The 12,530-nt window shown below is 48.5% G+C and overlaps 1 long non-coding RNA gene across 1 annotated transcript; it reads left to right on the top strand.

The window, feature by feature from the left end:
- Positions 1-6,382: 6,382 nt before the first annotated feature.
- LOC126075510 (uncharacterized) lies at positions 6,383-11,559 on the top strand. The gene is made up of 3 exons (XR_007517215.1): positions 6,383-6,755; positions 9,443-9,527; positions 11,379-11,559. It is a non-coding gene; the product is annotated as an uncharacterized LOC126075510 (long non-coding RNA).
- The last annotated feature ends 971 nt before the right edge of the window (positions 11,560-12,530 follow it).

Here is a 12,530-nt window from a genome sequence, read left to right as displayed (position 1 = left end):
TCTTCTCCCATTTTAATATTTTCTCAGTGGGGAAACAAACGACCCCTGGGGCTGGGAAGCTGGAGCCAGGAAGACAGGCTCTGTAGCTCAGCACATGGAAGACCGCAATCAAAGTCAGCTGAATCCAATCCAAACTTTCTCTTCCACTGGTTTATTTACTGATATATTTGTCCACAATACATTGAAGCTCCACACTGTAAAGAATCTTTTTTGATAATCATGGCAAACCGAGGCAGATATAATGCTTTATACACAGTGTTGTTGTTGTGTGCTCTCAGGTAGATTCCGACTCCTAGAGACCCTATGTGACAGAGTAGAACTGCCCCATAGGATTTCCTAGACTGTCATCTTTTTTTTTTAGACTGTAATCAATTTTATATTTTTTAATCTTTATGGGAGTGGATCACCAGGTCTTTTCTCTGGGGGATGGGGAGTGGCTGGTGGGTTCAAACCTCTGACCTTTTGGTTAGCAGCCAAGTGCTTAACCATTATGCCACCGGGACATCTTTTATACATAGTAGGTACTAAAAAACACTAATGGAATGAACAGATGAAGCTACTGACTTCTAGATGGAGGAAATTGCCCATTTTCCCTTCGATCCTCACACCCTCTAAAAACAAAACAGAACATCTTGAAATCATCACTGGTTTGAGAAGCCAGAGAAGAAGTGTGGATCTGGGCGAAGACCTCAGGGGATTTCTGTTCCTTGGTGTGAGGAATCTGGCTTTTATTGTGAGTGATAAGAGAAGCTAATTTTATACAGCTAAAGAAATCAAGTCTCAATTTGCCCTCAGAATGGATGGATGAGCAAGGCAGGACTAAGGCAGGAGTGTCTGCCCTTCCTCCTGCCCAGAAGAGAATCTGAATTTGGTTTGAAGAGCTTATGAGCAGGGCTGAAAGTTCATTACCACCAGCACCTTTCAGTTTGGTAGGGGCATGAGGAAGGATTTGGGGCATAGGGAGAAACATTTCATTTCCCTCTTCTCCATCATCCCCAAATGAGGGGAAATACAACAGCAAACTGAACACAGCATCAGAGCCTGAAGCAGCCACGAGAGCCCAAAGGTAGAAGCTGCTCTCAGCATCAGACTCCAGGATGGAGCCGTAGCTGCTGACTCTGCCCACTAAGATTTTGGATCTGGCAAAGTGTGTTGGATTCCATCTATCCCTTTTGGGGCTAGTTTGGGGCAAGGAGGCTGCTTTGGGCAGAGAGTCCACATGCCCACCATTCAAAGTGTGCCTCCCTTCTTTACTGAGTAGATGTGAAGGGCAGTGGGCCTGGTTAATCAGGGATGTTCTTTGGAGAGATGGCCAAGAGGCAGCATTGACCCGCCTCTCCATCTCAGGGAAAGAGGCCCCTTAAATGCATGGGAACTAGGGAAATACACTTTGCTTATTTAAGAGTTTCAGTCTGTGGCCTGGTATCACTGATCTCACCTCTCTGCAGCAAGAAGAGCTCCAGAGCTCCCTCAGGCCCTTACTCAACCTGGGAGAGCAACGGCCTTAGTGGCACTAGCAACTCCACGCCTGGGGCAGACTGACTGTGGCAGGAAAGAATTTCCTGGGGTGAGCTAAGGGGATGTGAAAGCAATAACATGATTGTTACAGAAAACAAATTGATTCATCCAGTGCGTGATTAGCAAAGCTTACTCCCCATTTTGCCCCTCGTCTTCCAATCCCAGTATTTGCATTCAAGGTTGCCTTGATTTGTAACTGACTTGACAACAACTGGTTTCAAGGAACTCTTTAGGGCAGGATACACATCAGCAAAGCCTGGGATGCCAAGATTTATAAAAGCCCCAGCTTGGACTAGATGAAAAGGGAGAGAGAGAAAAAAAAAAGAGAGAGAGAGAGAGAGAAGCAGAGAAGGGGGTAGGGAGAGAAAGATAAATAAAGGAACCCGTTGCCGTGGAGTAGCTTCTGACTCACGGTGACCCTACAGGAAAAGTAGAACTGCTCCATAGAGTTTTCACGGAGCACCTATTGGATTTGAACTGCCAACCTTTTGGTTAGCAGCCACAGTAATTAACCACTACACCACTAGGGTTTCTGAAATAAAGGAACAAGCTAGAGGAAAGGGGAGGCAAAGCTTAAAGTTCAATGTTAGGAAGTGCTGGTCTGAGGCCTTCCTGATCAGCAATTGCAAGGTTTGCCCCTTTCCAGTTGGTGGTTGGTGGTTTGGGGGTCTCCCAGCCTATCCTCAAGGCTTGCACTGCCGTTGGAAGATCTGGCTGACCCCAGTAACCTGTCCTGAATCCCACCTTTAGGAGACAAAGGAGTTATCTATTTGGCTTTTAAAATCCCTCTGAATGAAACTGGGCGGTCACAGCCAGAGCACGTAAACAACAAACAGAGATGCAAGCCCAGCAGGCTGCGTGTGTACAAATCCGCATCAATCCCCTCTACAGGTTGAATCTACAGCCAGTATGAAAATAAATCTTTTTTGTGTATATGAATTCAGTGAAATACACTGCACGCCTGAAGTCCACTTACTTGCCCTAGTAGGGAACGTCCTCATTCTCTCTCAAGGGTGAATTTCCTTCTCTGGCTCCTCCAGGGTTTGCAAGCCTCATGCCGAGCTCTTTATAGATTACTCCAACCCCTTCTGGCATGGAGGAACTCTTGACCTGGAAGGTAGCTTTCTGTGGCAGGGATGGAGATAAGGATGGCAAAAGGAGGATGATTTTTCTTCTCACCAATGGAAGAAAATGAAGATGCCCTCCCCAAAGCAGGTCAGACCTCATCTTCACCCCTCCTTCACCTGCACATATACAGGCAAGCTAGCCAAGGCTACAGAAAAATCCTCTAGTGCAAAGGGTTCATTTGACAGTTGATCAAACTGAGGCCCAAGGTCACAGAGCCACAGCGCAGTAGAAGAGCAGAGACCAGTTCCCAGATGGCCTCTGCAGGTGCAGAGTGGAGGCTGCGGGTGGGGGACGGTGAAGCACCGGGGAGCAGTCTGAGACCAGCCCCTCTCTGGCATGGCCTTCTCTGTGCTAGTTTTGGAGCCAGGTCTTGATCTGCGTGTTGTGGAGCCTTAAGGTTGCTGCCAGCCTGCAACCTGGGCTCCAGCCAGTATGGCTGCAGGAGGAACTGCTCTGTCAGCTGCTTCAAGGAGAAGCTGGTCTGCAGGCTGCCGGCCTCAGCCTCCACCTCTCTGGTCCCACCGGCCGCAGTCGCCTGGGCTGGGCACTGTGGTGGTAAGTCAGGGCCGCAGCGTCACCAAGGTCGAGGCTGGATGGCGTCTGGGGACCTGAGAGACCCCTGCTGGGCCTCATTGGACCTCACACCTCACCCTCCACTGTTCTGTCCCTATGCTCCTCTAAGACAGGAATCCTCTGTTTACCCATTTTCTTCCCTCCTCTATTTCTATCTCTTTTTTCTGTCAGCTTTATATTCTTCCCTTCCTTCCCCTCTCTCCTTTCTCTCCTTTTCTACCTCTCTCTTTCTCTTTATTGCTTCTATTTTTTTCTTTCATTTTCCCCTCCCTTTTCCTTCCCTTGTCTTTTCTGTTTTAGCTCCTTTCCTTCTTTCTTTCACTTTCCTTATTTTCTTTTCTCTTTCCTTCCTTTCTGCTTTTTTCTCTCATTAAGAAACAGACAAACAAACAAACCTAATTTGGCTTACCAGCTCTATTTTTTCATCAATATCCTTTTCATGTTCCTCCCTCTTCCACCTGCTTCTGGGAATCCCTTTCTCTGTCCCAGCATTAGGGCTTTCCTGGCATCTTTTCATGTCTCCTCAGCCTTTTCCCATTGTTGCTCTGAAATTTTCTGGCCTTTTGTGCTGTTTTCCAGGACCCTCCTTCTATTTTCCTTTGTTTCTAAATCCTCTCTCTGCAATAGACATATGGCATAAAAGCTGCCTCCCTCCCAGTTGGGTTTCTGTCCTGCATCGGTCCAACCATCTTTCATGCCATCTTTTCTCAGCTCCCTCAACTTGGGGCTCCATCCCAAGAGTGCAAGATTGAGGCTGTTGGGATGTCATGGCTGGGTCCACAGCTCCCCACTACAGACTTATGGGAGCCTTGTCAAACTGTTGTCACTCCATCAATCCTAAGAAGAAAGAGGAAGAGAAGAAAGGAAAGAGACAACACCACAGAACTGTGGCATGGGAGGACGTTGGAGGGGCCAAGGCAAAAAGGATCTGGTTCATCAAAGGGGAGGGGAGTGGGGGCAAATCTCAGAACCAGGCACTCTCTCCCAGAGCCCTGGAACCCACAAAAGGAAGCCCCAGCCGACTCCCATGTTTGTTTTGGGATTGGGGAAGGGTAAGGCCTTCCATTCATCCAACTTTTAGGGCTGAAGAGGTGTACAGGGCCACGGGATGAGTGGAAAGAGAAGGGCAGGGATATGTTTAAAGTATCAGTTGTCTTCACATCTGCCCCGACACGTGCCTCGAAAAGGTCCTGTTTTCTGGAGAACAGCCAAGGTCCCTCTAGGCACTGCCAGCTGCGCCCTCCTAAAGCTCCCAGCTACCCAGACCAAGGCCGGCCCAATTCCGGGTCTCTGGGAGGAGCCGGTGCTGTGGCCGCCGCTGTGCCGCCGCCGGCAGAAAAACTTCAGGAGCGGCGAATACAAAGGCCTGGGAGGCCTGGCGACTCCTGGCGGAGCAGGGCCAGGCGGCCTGTGGAGGTACCGGAGGGTGCGGATCAGAGACACAACCCCATCCAAGTGGGAATTTCTCTCCTGGGATCCACAGCCCCCTGGCCCTCTTCAGGAAGCAGTCCCACTGCGCGGTCCGCCGCCTGCCCTGCTCCTCCAGCCCCGCTTTCCCGGGAGGGGCCCGACCCGGAAGCCTCAGGCGCAGCGGAGACCCTCGGCCCCCAGCATTCACTCCGGCCCGGGCTCCCTGCCGCCCAGGGACGCCGCGGGCTGCAGAGTGTCCCGGCCTTGCCTGCACACCTGCAGCGGCCTCGGTCCTCGCCTGTTCCCCCAGCCCACCCGCGGCCGGCCTGCCCCCTGTCCCCACTCGGTTCTCGGGCCCCCAAGTTCAGCCGCGCCTTCTGAACCTACCCCCCTGCCCTTTACTCCCCTTTGAGAGGCTGCCTATCTCTTCCTCCCTCTTTGGAGGGCGGGGGACGTGCTCATTTTCTCTCTCTGGTTTGGGAGCTAGAGAGGTAGGGAGGATGTGCTTGGGGTGGGGTTAGGGTCTCTGAGTCCAACTGGATTAAAAAATAAAATAGGATAAAGAAGATTTTTGGGAGTTGTTCCCTCTCTCGTGTCACTTCTAACTTAATAATCAGCGGAAGGTCTCGGGCAGCAGGGGCCGAGGCCCAGGCGGTCCCCGGCAGAGGCTCTGGGCCCATACCCCTCCCCCATCTCAGCAGAGTCGCCAACTGCTACTCTCGGCTGGTACTTCTCTGCCTTTCCGCGGAGACCCCTTGGGGGATCTCCAAGCGCCTCTAAAGGCTGGCTGGGTTAAGCAGGTTTGGGACCCGCCGGGTTTTTCTATACTAATAATCAGCCCCGAGTGGGAAGCAAGCAAATGCACCCTCCTTTTAGAATAGGAAACAGAAGTGTCCCTCCTCCCTCTTTAACCTCAACTCTGCTCTCTTCCCCATCTCCCTTCAGACAACTTCTCCAAAGTTCCCGCAAGTTGCGTTTGGGGAAAGAAATAATTTCCCTTAGAGTCTTTGGGTCTCTGGAGTCCTCAATTTCTCTCCTCCTCCCCAGTCTCGGAAGTAACCCTCTCCCACCCCTCCCCTTTCCCCAGCTGCGGTCTTAGTCCTCGAACTCAGGGGAGGAAAGCTGCTCTGGCTCCGTGCATCTGACAGACGTCAACCCCAGCCCGATTCCCTCCCGGAGCGGGCGCTTCAGTGTGCCTGCAGGGGAAACCGGGTGAGTGAAGACTCCGGAGAGGCAGAAACCAGGAGAGACAGACGGTTCCCAGGCTAAAGCGCACCCCTCCTGGGCCCAGCTCACCTGCTCCGGACGGGCTTCTCTTGGTTTTCATCCACTCCAAAGTTTATCCTTTTCTCAAACTATTCCAGAAGAGGTGCCAGGTCTGCCCTGGGGGGCGCACCTGAGGGCGCAGGCGCCTGATTCAAAGCGAGTTAGAGGGAAACAGGGTTCAGTTACCCGGTCCCCAAAGTGAAGGCCAAGGCAGTGCTTCGAGGAGGGGGCATCCTAGCGCCTGGGGTAGAAGGCCAGGGTGCCAAGCCCAGGGATGTCCCGGGGCAGAGTAGGCGCTATAGGAGTGGCTAGGGGAGCCGGGCGGGCCTGGGGAACTAAGACGGCCCTGGGTCCTTGGCAACGTCTTTTGCTTCCTTCAGTTTCTGCTCTCCCGGGTGTGTCCCATCCCACAACATTCTCTCGACCCCTTCTGGGGCGGCGCTCAGGGCCCCGACATGACGTAGGGGGAGGGTGAAGGGGCGAAGAGACCCCCCCTCAGCCCCCGCGCCACCGCTCCCCCCTTCAGTGCCCAGAGCCAAGGGACAGGGAGAGAATTGCAACTAGAAATTCGATCGATTGGTACGCGGGACCACGTGGTCCAGGGCTGGCCAATGACCAGGCCGCCCAGGAAGAACTAATAATGGAAGCAATTTGTAACTTTCAGTAGCTCTCTCTTTTCTAGGCCTGGGTACCAGAGGGAGAGAGGAGGGCGGAGGTGGGGAGAGGGGCACCCCCAGTCCTTCCGCCCTCCCCATTTGTCCAGTGGCACCCGGAGTCGCGATTGCGCCTTTGGCCCAACACGAAGGCACTCGCTGGGTCCCTTGTCCACTCCCGTCCGGCCGCCGCCGCTCCAGAGCTGGGTACGGTAAGCGGGTCTTCCACCCCGAAAACCACCCAGCTCCCCCCATTCCGGTTCTTTCTGGCACCTGCAAACAAGGCCCCCTTCCTTGTCCCATTAGACTATTGAAATCCAATTTTGTTTTCTCTTAATTGAAAGAAAATCGATTGTTTGATATTCTTTTGCGTAAACCATTTCAGGTTTAGGGAAAGATTAATTTTAGGTTAACATACTTTTCGGGGGGGGGTGAGTGGTACTTTTCTTTATTTTTTAAAATAAATTTTATACTCTGCTGTTTTGGCTTTTTTTTTTTTTTTTTTTTTTGGTCCTGGAGAGAAGTGCTCTACTTATGGAGAGTTTAGTTTTCTTTGGTGATGAGTTACACGTCGTTTTTGCAAGTTTTACTTCTTTGATGATGTCAAGTTTCACCTCTTTCTCCATCCTTTGTCTACTTTCGATATTTTAAAATAATCAGTTAACAGATTTTAAGTTTATTCATTTGTTTTCCTCCACCCTTACTAGCTCTTTAGCTGTCAATGAATTTTCACAAGTTCATTTTCTTTGTGTGGATCTAGCCTTTAGTTTTGTGTTAATTTCTCTTTTTGTTTTGCAAATGAATTTATTGTTTGGGAAACTCAGTGGGGCTGTGACCAAGGTCTCTTTTGACTAATTCCTATCTCTCCTCTTTTCCAGAACAATTTACTTGAAATGTTTTATGCATTTTCCTCATAAAACATTTCAAGTAAATTGTCTCAATTTTTAAAATAATTTTTATTGTACTTTAAATGAAAGTTTACAAATCAAGTCAGTCTCACACAAAAACCCATATACACCTTGCTACACACTCCCAATTACTCTCCCCCTAATGAGACAGCCCGCCCTCTCCCTCCGCTCTCTTTTAGTGTCCATTTCGCCAGCTTCTAAGCCCCTCCACCCTCTCAAATTGTGTCAATTTTGATGTCTTTTACCTCTTTTTAAAACCTGATCTTTTCTTTAAATTTAATATTTTTTTTATGTTAAACCATTGTAAAAGTTTATTTCATAAGCTGCACCATTTTGTACATTTCCTTACCCTTCCCCAACTCCCTTTTCATTCCATCTCAGAGCCCCCCAATTTCCACCTTCAGATATGACTCACCCTTCCTCCTCCCTCCAGCCTGGGAGAGGAAAGCTAGGGGGATTCCTGGGAAGAAGAAAGTGCCCTACCTGGGTCAGAGCCTACACTCGGATTCTAGCTCTGAACACTTCTAGTCCAACCTCCCAAGTCAGTAAAACTGGGGAGAGCAGAATATCTATTCAGTTCTTAGTCTGGGACTAAGATTTTCCACCTAGACCGTATTCTGGACAACTCTGCAAAGTACAAAGTTGAATTTTTAGTTCTTATCTTTCCTCAAAGTAAGAAAAGTACAAACAGATTCTTTTTTTCCCTCCCTTAAGTGTGACTTGTTAGCTGGGAGTCAGCTCGTTGGGTATTTTATCTCCGAGGAGAAGATTCCCAGAGGAGACACACCATGTTCATCCCTCCCTTTTGATTAAAGCGGAGGTTTTCAGGGCTTGGGGGACCCGATTTTGATCCCAGGCTCTGGCCTTGAATGGACATGAAAGAAGGGTAGAGAGTTAGTCTAGGGACTTATTTGATTGCTTCTGGTTAGTGAAGTTTGGCTTAGGAGGGTTTGGGGTAAATCTCAGCTCTGAGAATTTTTTTCTTTTTAGCATTACTGTGAAGGAAAACCTTGAAATGCTGTGCAGTGGTTTCAGCCTACTAAGAGCCATCACAGCCACAGAAAAATAAATTACAAGACAATATCACTGTGAACAAGAGCAATCCATGTTTCCCAAAAATTCCCCTGATGACTTTGTCCATTCTTCTGAGGGGAACTGAACCCAGCTGGCCAGAACTCAAACTGCCGCTCCTCCCATGTTGGTTCTCCAGTCCTGTCATCACATTGACATTCCGGGCACATTCAGCCCACCCCCCTGCCCTGCTTCTCCCAAGTATGAATCTAAATTACTATTAATAAGGGGCCGCTCCAAGTTAATTGGCATTAAAAGAATTCATTTCAATTTGTTAATATTAAATGAATGCTCTGCACTTTAGCTCCCATCTTCGCCCTGGATTCCCTGATGAGTGATGGGAAGCGGGGAGGGAGGAGCAGAATGGGGATTTTATTTCTGGCTCTCCAGCTCAGCCACTCGGGCGCCTCCCTGGGGGTGTGCAATCCAGGCCCAATGGGGGCCTGACTGGGGAACACTCTGGTGGTCTTTTTTGGAGAAATTCATCTGAATCAGCAGGAGCTGTGGGGGAGGGCAGAAGGAGAAAGATATAAAGGTTTGGGGGACATTGACAGGGAGGAAAGGGACTGTCAGGAACAGGAGTAGTTGGAGAACAGGATTATGGGTTGTGGGGGTAAAGCAAATTTGTGAAGAAAGGTGCTAGTGGCTCAAACACCCACCTAGAGAAGGAGTGGCTGGGGGGGGGAAGCAGGTGTGAGGCGAGCAGTTGGGGTTCTGAAGCTTTCTAGCTATGTGACTTCAGGTCTAAAGTTACTTAATTTTTTTAGTTTCTTGACTTGTAAAACAGGGATAATAATAATAGTATCTATCTCAGGGGGTTGTTTGAGGATTAAATGAAATACATGTAACATGCATTCCACAGTGCATGTTACATAAAAATTGCCAGTAAATTTTTTTTTTTTTTTTTTTTTGTAGCATAGTGGTTAAGACCATGGTTTCTGGAGCCAGACTGCCTGGTTTTGAATCTGAACTCTGCCTTATACTAGCTGTATTATCTTGGGTAAGTCATTGAACCTCTCTGTGCTTCAGTTTCCTCATCTGTAAGATGGAGTAAATAGTACCTACCATATAGGTTGTTGTGAGGATTAAATGAGTTAATGTGTGTGAAGCACCTAGAATAATGCCAATCCCACAGTAAGCACAATATAAACATTACTCATAATTGATGTCTTTGCCCTTCTGATTAGGAAGGATGGGCAGGGGCACGGAAGAGCTACCTCTTAGAAGAGCTCAGAGGAGCTCTCTTAACCTCATTGCTGAAGAATCTGGTCTAACTGAAGCTGCTTGAGGTGAGGGCAGGGAAAATGAGACACTGTGACCCCGGGAGCTGGGACACTCAAGTTCTTCCTTGATCTCTGGTCTGGCTCTTGGGCCGGTGGTCCCCTTCCAGGGCTTACAGACTTCAAGGGGAAGTTACTTCTTTTTCCCTTGGGAAGAACTAGTGATGGGAGACTTACTTTCTTGGTCTAATATCTCCCTTTGGTAGGGAGTTATTCCTCAAGGACAGGTGTCAAGAGAGGGTAGACATGGGGGGGGTCAAGTTCCTGGCCATGGTGTGGGGTGGGGGAGGTTGGGTAGAGCAAAGGAGACTGATGTTTACACCCTATAACTGTTTACCAGCCCCCACATACCTGATCTCACTTTAGAGTTGAGGGAAAACAGAGGTCAAGAGAGACTAGGCAACTTGCCAAAGTTAGAAAGTGGCAAAGTTGGAATCTGAACTCTGATACGCCTGATGATAAATCTTAACACCTTCCCGTTGGCTGTACACTTTCTGAAGAGGGAGATGGAACTTCCTGAAAGGGGAGTTGGGATATAAGTACCAGGATCACGGGATAGCTAGAAGGTGGGGTGTAGGGGTGGGAAGAGGCCAAGTGGGAATTTCTCAGTGAAGAAAGTCTTCCTAGAAGAGAAAAGTGTAGACGAGGATTCAGATGGGAAGGGAATGAGGATAGAATGTAGAGGGAAGGAAGAGAGTCATGTGTTCGTCAAGGAAGGAGAGGAAGAAAGGACCCATAAAGGCTGGGTGAGGGCAGGGGACGTGAATCAGATTTGCCCTTCTTCCACCAAGTAAAATTAGTTACCATTTATTGAGGGCCTTTTAGTATATATCAGGCACATACATTAACTTATTTAATGCTCACAACAAAACTGAAAAAATTACTTTCTTAGTTTTATTTCCAAAAGAGTCATTTGAGGCTCAGAGAGCTCAATCCCTACTTAAGGTTACAGAATTGGTAGGTAGCTGGGTTTGCCTGACACCAGAACCCATGCTTAGCATAGGCTCCCTGCCCTGGTCTCATCTTCCATTCTTACTTCAGGACACCCTGTATGATCACATTTGTAGCCATGCCTAGTGACTTGGGAACAAGGGGATAGAGAAAGAGTGGGATGAAACCGATAGAAGGAGTGGCAGGTAGGCAATGGGGACAGAAACTCCTCACGTCCACGTGAGGAAGATGGATAGAAAGGTATTCTCTCTAAAGGGCGCCTTCCACATCTTGGAGCTGCTGATCTTAGAGTGAATGGCAGGCACTTGATTGCAGATCACGTTGCTTTCTGGGCTGGAGGCTCTTGTTCTTCTCCTCTGGGAGGGGAAGAGAAAGAGGGCAGTCCAAGCGTGGGGTTTTTGAGCCCTGGATTAAGACTGCTAGTTGTCCACTAAAACCCATTCTCCCTTTGTTGCATGAGGGTAGAGTTACCACTGGGCACAGAGCCACCCATCTGGAGACTCCATTTCCCAGATGCTCTTGCTGCCTGCCAGGTGTGGCCAGAGGGGAACAGGAGCTGAATGATGTGATCAGAGCTGTAAGACATTGGGTAAGGTCTCCTTTTTGTTCTTTTTCTTGAGCTGGAACCAGACACACCTGAGATTGAGCTTTGACCCTGCAATTGCCGAGAAATCTCTCAGAGAGGGTAAAATGACAATATGAAAGGAACCCAAGTCCCTGATTGACCAGGTAGAGCTGAGCTGCCTGCTGTCTGGGACTGCTCCCTTCCAGACGACTAGGTGAGAAATAAACTGTTTTCTACATGCTGCTGTGTTTTGGAGCCTTTTTTGTTATGGTAGTTTTTCCATCATCCTTACAATGTACCTTCTCACATCAGAGTTGTCAATCCAAACTCACCAACATGATTACATCAGATCATAAACCAGTTGCTAAAGAATCGATTCTGACTCATGGTAACCACACGTGTGTCAAAGCAGAACCGTACTCCATAGGGTTTTCAATGGCTGATTTTTTGGAAGTAGATCACCAGGCTTTTCTTCCGAGGTGCCTCTGGGTAGACTTGAACCTCCAACCTTTTTGGTTAGCAGCCAAGCGTGTTAACCATTGGCACCACCCAGGGACTCCATCAGATCCTAGAATAATTATAGTAATAACATTTATTGAGTGCCAGAGAACCTGTTAAGGACTCTAAGCACATTATTTAGTATGATCCTTGTGACAATCCTCTGAGATCGGTGGGTGTTGTTATTATTCTAATTTACAAACGAGAAAATTGAGCACAGAGAAGATAAGCATTGTGTCAGTGGACACATAGTAAGTGGTAGAGCTGGGATTTGAATCCATGGACTGTGCTGAGCTTCCACTCTTTACCATGGGGCAAATCTCTCCCTGAGGACAGAGCTGGGAGGGACCTTGGAGGTCAATCTAGACTTGGCTGAGTCTCTTCACAGTCACCACAGGGGCCAGGGCATTTGGGGCTCACATCCTCACCCTCTCTTTAACTCAAGAAGCTCAGCAGGGCACCCATGCTTTATGTTGGGTTGCTACATAAGGTTTTATTTGAAAAAAGGATCCCACAGCTAAAACCAGTTTGAAAACCCCTAATAAGTTTGATCCTCTTATTTTATAGATGAGGCCATTAAGGATCAGAGGGAGGAAGTGACTTGCTTAAGGTCACATGATTTGTTTTTCTGTCAATTTTTTATGGATCCAAGACATGTTCTCTTGCCCCCATATCAGGCTGCCTCCACAAGCCAAGAAGTGCAAAAATA

This window comes from Elephas maximus, chromosome 4 (assembly GCF_024166365.1).
Source record: "Elephas maximus indicus isolate mEleMax1 chromosome 4, mEleMax1 primary haplotype, whole genome shotgun sequence".
Classification (NCBI taxonomy): domain Eukaryota; kingdom Metazoa; phylum Chordata; class Mammalia; order Proboscidea; family Elephantidae; genus Elephas; species Elephas maximus.
The sequence above is the reverse complement of the archived record's forward strand: the minus strand, read 5'-3'. Positions and strand labels throughout refer to the sequence as shown.